Source organism: Nicotiana tomentosiformis, chromosome 6 (assembly GCF_000390325.3).
Source record: "Nicotiana tomentosiformis chromosome 6, ASM39032v3, whole genome shotgun sequence".
Classification (NCBI taxonomy): Eukaryota; Viridiplantae; Streptophyta; class Magnoliopsida; order Solanales; family Solanaceae; genus Nicotiana; species Nicotiana tomentosiformis.
Genome location: NC_090817.1, coordinates 250795 through 258840, shown reverse-complemented (window position 1 = coordinate 258840; position 8046 = coordinate 250795).

The following is an 8046-nucleotide window of genomic DNA, read 5'->3' as shown; positions in this document are numbered from 1 at the left end:
GAGTGCGTTCTCGTGGCATGTGTTCTTACCTCTGATTTTAAGGTCCACAAAGGCTCTTCGGTTCCGGGTCGATATGAGCCGGTATCAAGGTATATGTGTTCGATAACCGGGGGATATCTCGAATAGATAGGAAAAGATTGTAACTGGGGGAACAAAGGAGTGGTAGTCACTTTTCCCGAAGAGGACATTACTACTCATGTGGAAGGGTTTTTAAGTGTGTACACTTACTCTTTCACGTTAGGCCCCCTCGACCATGTTATCATAGATTTTTGCCGTAAATACCAAATAACCTTAGGCCAAATCCATCCTTCTTTTTGGCGGATCATTATTCTGATCCTTTTCTTTTCGAGCGAAATCGAGGTGATGTCTTTCACCCTCGATCACCTCATTAGATTGTACTGCCCCCGCCTCTTTCGAGACAGGTTAATAAAACTACAGCACCGGGCTGCAAAGGTTCTGTTCTCGAGCATAGATGAGGACAAGGATCGAGGTTGGATGGGAAGGTTCGTTCGAGTGAAGACGTCCGATCTAATACCGGCCTAAAAGATTCCATTTCCCGAAGAATGGAACATGAAGCGTAAGTGCAACTTGGCCGTTATCTCCCATTGTTTTGCCCCTTCATTTCCTTTCTTACTGATATTCCCCCTTTTGTGGTGCAGCAGTTCCTTGGATGCCCGGTGCAGTTCCCGACCTCAAGGACTGGGTACGGGCCCTGGCTTCGACTTCGATGTATGCCAAGCGCTCACGGTGAGATTTTTCAAAGGGCCGATGGGAAGCCAAAAATCATGGCAATCTCCTCTCTCACATCATTGATAGCTCGAACTGTTTTCCATACTCAAATCAATTTTCTTGTGTGTAGGTTTGGGCAAGGATGCGGTTTTGAGACCTTTGTCCGGCGAGGAGGAAACTTCAGCCCCAGTTCCTAAACCGGCAAAGGACAATAAGAGAAAACGGGCCTCCACTTCCAAAAACCCAAAATCGAAGGCTCGTAAGTTGAGGCAAAATACCATCCTTTTAATCTTAGAATCAGTTCAGCGTCTGAGGGATGAAGACGAGGAAGAACAAAAAGACGATTGGTTCGAACTGGTGTCTCGAGTGAAGAAAACCATTGATGCCCCACAGGCAGCTAGATTGATGGTGGTTTACAAGGCTCTGCCTCAAACTGAGGATTTATCGGAGCAAGATTCGGGAAAAGTCCCCGAGCCGTTGGGGATCAAAGATATCTCTCATGGGGCTGTCCCTGACTCTCTTCGATGGAAGAGAATGCCCCAGGCGACTCATTTGGGGCAGTGGTAATCGAAGACTCGCCCACTTTCCCTACTTTTTCTGAAGGGGCGATTCGGGAAGCCCAAGCTTTGGGGGCTCTTGAGGTAGATGGATCTCATGAGGGAGATGGTGCTTTTCGTGATTTGTTTACCGGTGTCAAGGACATTGTCGGCACTAGTGATACGTCAGATCTTTTCCTCGGAGTGCAACAGGCTTTGAATCGGGTAAGCCTTAACTTACTTCGTTGGTAATGCCTTTTTGCTTGTTTTTCTTTTCTAACTTTATTTCTTCTTTCTTTGCAGGCCACAGCAGTTCATTGAGAAGCATGTTCTTGGTCTCGAACCGAGCCGCGTCGATATGAGGCCGACCTTCAACGGGTCATGGAAAAGAGGAATGCCCTTAAACTCCTCTTAGGGCAAAGGAGAGAGGAAATCAAAGATCTCTGAGCTGAGTTTGCCAAGGCTCACCAAGATTAGACCGATCTGTCCGAGCAGGTAATGATACTTTTAAAGGCCTATGGGCTCAATACTGGAATGATGGCTAATATTTCGGTCTTACAGCTGCAGCAAAAAATTGAGATGATTGGGAAACTCCGTGAGGAGGTCGATGTGGTAAAAGTGGAGTCTTTGAAGTTGAAAGAAGGTATGGACCGCTTTGTTGCAGAGAGAGAGGCGGCTCGAGCCCAATTATCATCGGCCAAAAACCAACTTCAAAGTATGAAGGAGAAAAACTCGGTTCATGCAAGAAGAGTAGAGGAGCTCGAGGCTTGGTTGGCCTCTGAACTTGCCAAGGCCGAATCTGAAGCCGAAAAGGCAAAGGTCGTTGAGGATGTAGTCGTGGCCGTCTATCGGGCTGATGCTGATGCTGAAGCTGCTCAGGTACAAGAAAGAGAAGCAGCCGAGACCGCCAACAATCGAGCACATTGGGTTGCTGAACTTACTAAGTGCCGATCTCGGAGAGAGACCCTCGAGGAGATCCATGCTCCAGGTTTTGACCTCTCTGAAGAGATAAAAAGGGTTAAAGAGCTTGAAGCCGATGCTGAAGACTTGGCTTCCGATGATGACGATGATGATGATGATGATGATGATGGGAGCAAGAGCGGGTCCGAGAGCGGGGAGGAGCCCGATGGAATAGAGACCGCTCCCGGAGATAACCAAGAAACTTATACCTTAGTTTCTATTTCGGATGTTGCAAAAAATCATGTAATCAATCTTGTATATATATATAAATATCTTTTCTTTTCCCGTCTTGCCTCTGTTTTATTTTCTGCCTTGTGCAGATTTTGTACCTTGTCATCGAATTTGGACCTTGTATCCTTTATAACCGAGTGAGTGCCTTCTCAAACTTGAAGTAATGAAGCACGTATGCTTTAATGGTCGAGAGAGTGCTTGCTTGAACTCGAAATAAGAGTGGCCCGTAGGCTTAGTAGTCGAGTGAGTTATTCGTACTCGAAGTAATGTAGCCCGTATGCTTTAATGGTCGAGTGAGTGCTTCCTCGAACTCTAAATAAGAGTAGTGTGTAGGCTTAGTAGTCGAGTGAGCGATTCAAACTCAAAGTAATGTAGCCTGTAGGCTTTAATGGTCGACTGAGTGCTTGCTCGAACTCGAAATAATAGTAGCCCTTAGGCTAAGTAGTCGAGTGAGTGATTCGAACTCGAAGTAATGTAGCCCGTAGGCTTTAATGGTCGAGTGAGTGCTTGCTCGAATTTGAAATAAGAGTAGCCCGTAGGTTTAGTAGTCGAGTGAGTGATTCGAATTCGAAGTAATATAGCATGTAGGATTTAATGGTCCAGTGAGTGCTTGCTCAAACTCAAAATAAGAGTATCATGTAGGCTTAGTAGTCGAGTGAGTGATTTGAACTCGACGTAATGTAGCCCGTAGGCTTAGTAGTCGAGTGAGTGATTCGAATTCGAAGTAATGTAGCCTGTAGGCTTTAATGGTCCAGTGAGTGCTTGCTCGAACTCAAAATAAGAGTATCATGTAGGCTTAGTAGTCGAGTGAGTGATTTGAACTCGAAGTAATGTGGCCAATATGCTTTAATGGTCGAGTGAGTGCTTGCTCGAACTCGAAATAAGAGTAGCCCGTAGGCTTAGTAGTTGAGTGAGTGATTGCTCGAACTCGTAAAAAGAGTAGCCCGTAGGCTTTGTTGAAATTCGGTTGGCAGTCCCCGATTTAAGGGGTAGTGGTCAGCCCTTAAGCCTGTTTCAATCATGAAGCAGAACGTAACTTTTAAATTATGAGTTATCGGTAAAGAGGTCATTATATTGTGTTCGTATTTTGTGCCAGGGCTCAAGAAAAACTATCCGGGCATGGTTCGTTTTGACCATTTGGCCCTTACACTTTTCCCTATCGAGACCATGTTTGACATGACTTTGGTATGAAATAACTTTCTTGTATCGAACTTGATTTATTCGATGGTAAATCCCTCTAGTATTCGATGTTGATTATAAAGAAGCCTTGGATATTATTGAATTGTACTCAGGTAGCACATAGTTGTTGTCTCGTTAAAAACCTTGCCAGAAAAACCCGATTGGGATAAAAACCGATCTAAGGGCAAAAGAGTGCAACGCGTACTTTAAAACCTGAGGTCTCCATATCCTTGGTCGAACTCCTGCAATGAGTTAGCGTCGAATATATATATGGACGAAATAAAGGATAAAATCATACCTTTAACAATAATATCGTTTGAGAAGTGATATGTTCCAGTTATTTGGTAATGGTTCGCCATCCATCATTCCGAGTTTATAAGACCCTCCTCATTTTATCGAGGACTTGATAGGTTCCTTCCCAATTTGGGCCGAGATTTCCTTCATTAGGATCTCGAGTGTTGGCGGTGACCCTCCTTAGGACTAAGTTCCCGATCCTGAAGTGCCGAAGGTTGGTTCTTCTATTGTAGTATCTTTCGATTCGTTGCTTTTGCGCAGTCATTCGAACAAGTGTCGTTTCTTGTTTTTCATCTAATAGTTTGAGGCTAGTACTCAGAGCCTCGTGGTTTGATTCCTCCGACGTATGTCGAAACCTTGTATTGCGTTCTCCGACTGGAATTAATGCTTCGGAACCATACACTAAGGAAAACGGATTTGCCCCCGTACTGGACTTCGATGTTGTCTTAAATGCCCAAAGGACTCCGGGCAGAATTTCTCTCCATTTTCCTTTAGCTTCGTTCAACCTTTTCTTTAGGTTTTGGATGATAGTCTTTTTTGTCGATTTGGCATATCCGTTCCCACTGGGTGATATGGTGTTGACAATATTCTTTTTATTTTATGGTATTCGAGAAATTTTGTCACTTTACTGCCGATAAATTGCTTACCATTTTTGCATACTATTTCTGCGGGTATCCCAAATTGACACACGATGTGATCCCTGATGAAGTCTATAACCTCTTTTTCTCTCATTTTCTCGAATGCCTGTGCTTCAACCTATTTAGAGAAATAGTCAGTCATAAACAAAATGAATTTAGACTTACCTTGGGCCGATGGTAGAGGGACGACGATATCCATCCTCCATTTCATGAATGGCCATGGGGACAGGACTAAATGAAGTCGTTCTCCAGGCTGATAGATCATCGATGAAAACCTTTGGTATTTATCATATTTTCGAACAAACTCCTTAGTGTCTTTTTCCACGCTATCCCAGTAGTATCCTGCTCTAATGATTTTGTGAATTAATGATTCGACGCAGGAGTGGTTTCCACAAGTGCCTGCATGCACCTCTCGTAAAATATAATCGGTGTCTCCTGGTCTTAAACATACTACCAATGGTCCATCAAATGTCCTTCTGTATAATGTTCCATCTTCAACCAACAGAAATTGAGCAGCTCTGATTTGCAGGGCCCTCGATTCTTTAGGGTTCGGGGGGAGTTTTCCGTTCTTCACGTATTCAATATACTTATTCCTCCAATCCCAGGTTAAGCTTGTAGAATTTGTCTCGGCATGACCTTCGATTAAGGATCCCGAGAGTTGAACGATAATCCCCGAGTCGATCTCATCTACCTCGATCGATGACCCCAAACTTGCGAGTGTGTCAGTCTCACTAGTTTGTTCTCGAGGCACATGTTGTAAAGTCCATTCCTTGAAGCGGTGCAAAGTTACTTGTAATTTAGCCAAATACCTTTGCATTCTACCTTCTCAAACATCGAAGGTTCGTTTACTTAGTTCACCACCAGTAAAGAGTCACAATTGGCTTCAATGACTTCTGCTCCTAAGCTTTTAGTTAGTTCGAGACCTGCAATCATGTCCTCGTACTCGGCCTCATTGTTAGTCAACCTAGAAGTTTTGATAGATTGCACGCCTTGTTTAAATACTTATAATTTACACACATTCTAAGTTTGTTCCCTTTTTCAGGGACTACAACTACATTGGCTAACCATTCAGGATATTTTACTTCCCGAATTGACCCTATGTTGAGAAGTTTAGTTACCTCATCCTTTACGAATGCATGTTTTACCTCGGACTGAGGTCTTCTTTTTTGTTTCACCAGTTTGAACCTAGGGTCCAGGCTCAGCTGGTGCATTGTTATTGACGGTGGGATCCCTGTCGTGTCTAAATAGGACCAAGCAAAACAATCTATGTTATCGATAAGAAATTGAATAAGTTTTTTCCTGAGTTCGGGGGTCAATCCCGTTCCCAGGTATACTTTTTTCTCGGGAAAATGTTCGACCAATATAACCTGTTCTATCTCTGCGACCATTGATTTGGTGGCGTCAGAATCTTTGGGGATGATAAAAGTTCGAGGGGTAAAAAAATCCTCCTCCTCTTCTTCTATTTCCTGTGATTGCTATTTAACTTCTTGTTTACCTTTGATGCTTGACCTTTCCGAGGTTGATAGTGTTGATATCGGTGTTACCTCATCGACCGTAAATATTTCTTTCGCAACATGCTGCTCCCCGTATACTATTTTTACACCGTCCGACGTCAGGAATTTCATTACTTGGTGGAGAGTCGAAGGTACTGCCCTCATATTGTGGATCCAAGGCCTTTCGAGTAGGGCATTGTACCTCATGTCGCCCTTGATTATGTGGAACTTGGTATTTTGGATGGTCCCAGCAATGTTTACCGGTAGAATAATCTCCTATTTAGTTGTTTTGCTGGCCATGTTGAAGCCATTTAAGACCCGAGCTGCGGGAACGACTTCATTTTGCAAACCGAGCTGCTCCATGACCCTCGATCGAATGATATTCGCAGATCTACCTGGATCTACTAAAACATGCTTAACTTGAACTTTATTTAATAAGATAGAAATTACCAGAGTATTGTTGTGGGGATGAGAGATGCCTTTGGCTTCTTCGTTGTTGAATGATAAAGTGTCTTCGGGCACATAATCTCGGGTTCGTTTTTCTCTAGTGATCGGTATCTTCGTGCATTTGAGTATGGGTTCATGTGGAGTGTCGACCCCACCGACGATCATATGAATGATATGTTGAGGTTCCTCCTGTTCATTTTTTCTGTTGGCATCTCTCTCTGAAATGGTTCTTGGCTCGATCGCCAAGGAATTCTCGAAGGTGGCCCTCATTGAATAGACGGGCTACCTCCTCCCTTAATTGTATGCAATCCTCGGTCTTGTGGCAGGTGTGCCATGATATTTGCACATTGAATTTGGGTTTCTTTGGGAAGGATCGGTTTGCATGGGTCTGGGCCACCTAGTATCCTTGATCCTTCTAATTGCCGATACAATGCCCGATACATCAATGCAAAAGTTATATTTCGATAATCGAGGTGCCTCTATAGGATCATCATATTTATCGAAACCACTTTTTCTCATAAGTCCCCAAGAATTATGTCCTTGATCATTTCTTCGATTGTTCCTGGCGGAATTGCGTCCCAAACCATCGTTCCTTCGATTTGTGGTGTATGGTTGATATCGGTCTCTGTTTGACCTTGGCTCTTTGTCGATGTCCTTCTGGTTTTTTAATAACCGACCTGTTTGGATGTACTGATTAGGAAGGAGCTCCTAATTGGTCGTCTTCGACCCTGATTTTTGACTGATATCGATTGTGCACATCTGCTCAAGTTACAGCTGAATATTCGATCAATTTTTGTTTCAGCCGATGTGATGCTATCGAACTTCGCTCGTTCAACCCTTGGGTGAAAGCTTGAATGACCCAATCGTCTGTGACTTGTGGCCACTCCATGCGTTCCATTTGAAATCCGGACACAAATTCCCTCAGCATTTCATTATCCTTTTTTTAACTTTGAAAAGGTTTGATTTCCTTGTTGCGACTTTTATGGCACCGGTATGTGCCTTTACGAAAGAATCTGCTAGCATGGCAAATGAGTCGATGGAATTCGGTGGCAGATTATGATACCAAATCATTGCTCCCTTCGAGAGGGTCTCTCCAAATTTTTTCAACAACACATATTCGATTTCGTCATGTTCTAAATCGTTACCCTTGATGGCACATGTGTAAGAGGTGACGTGTTTGTTGGGGTCAGTAGTTCCGTTATATTTGGGAATCTCGGGCATACAGAATTATTTTTGGATTGGTTTTGGGGTTGCACTCGAGGGAAAAGACTTTTGCACGAATATTTTGGAATCCAACCATTTTATCATTGGTGCTACCCCCGGGATATGATCAACCCTGGAGTTATATGTTTCTACTTTTTTATCGTTTGCTTCGATCCGCTTTGTGAGCTCTTCAACTATCTTAGCAATTTCGGGAGTAGTCCCTGATTCTTGCTCATTTGACCTTATTATGGATGGCTCCGTTCTGTGGGAAATTTCTCGAGGTGGACTAGGCTCCAGCCTACTTGGTACCTAGGTTTGGCTCTATAACTGAGCTAT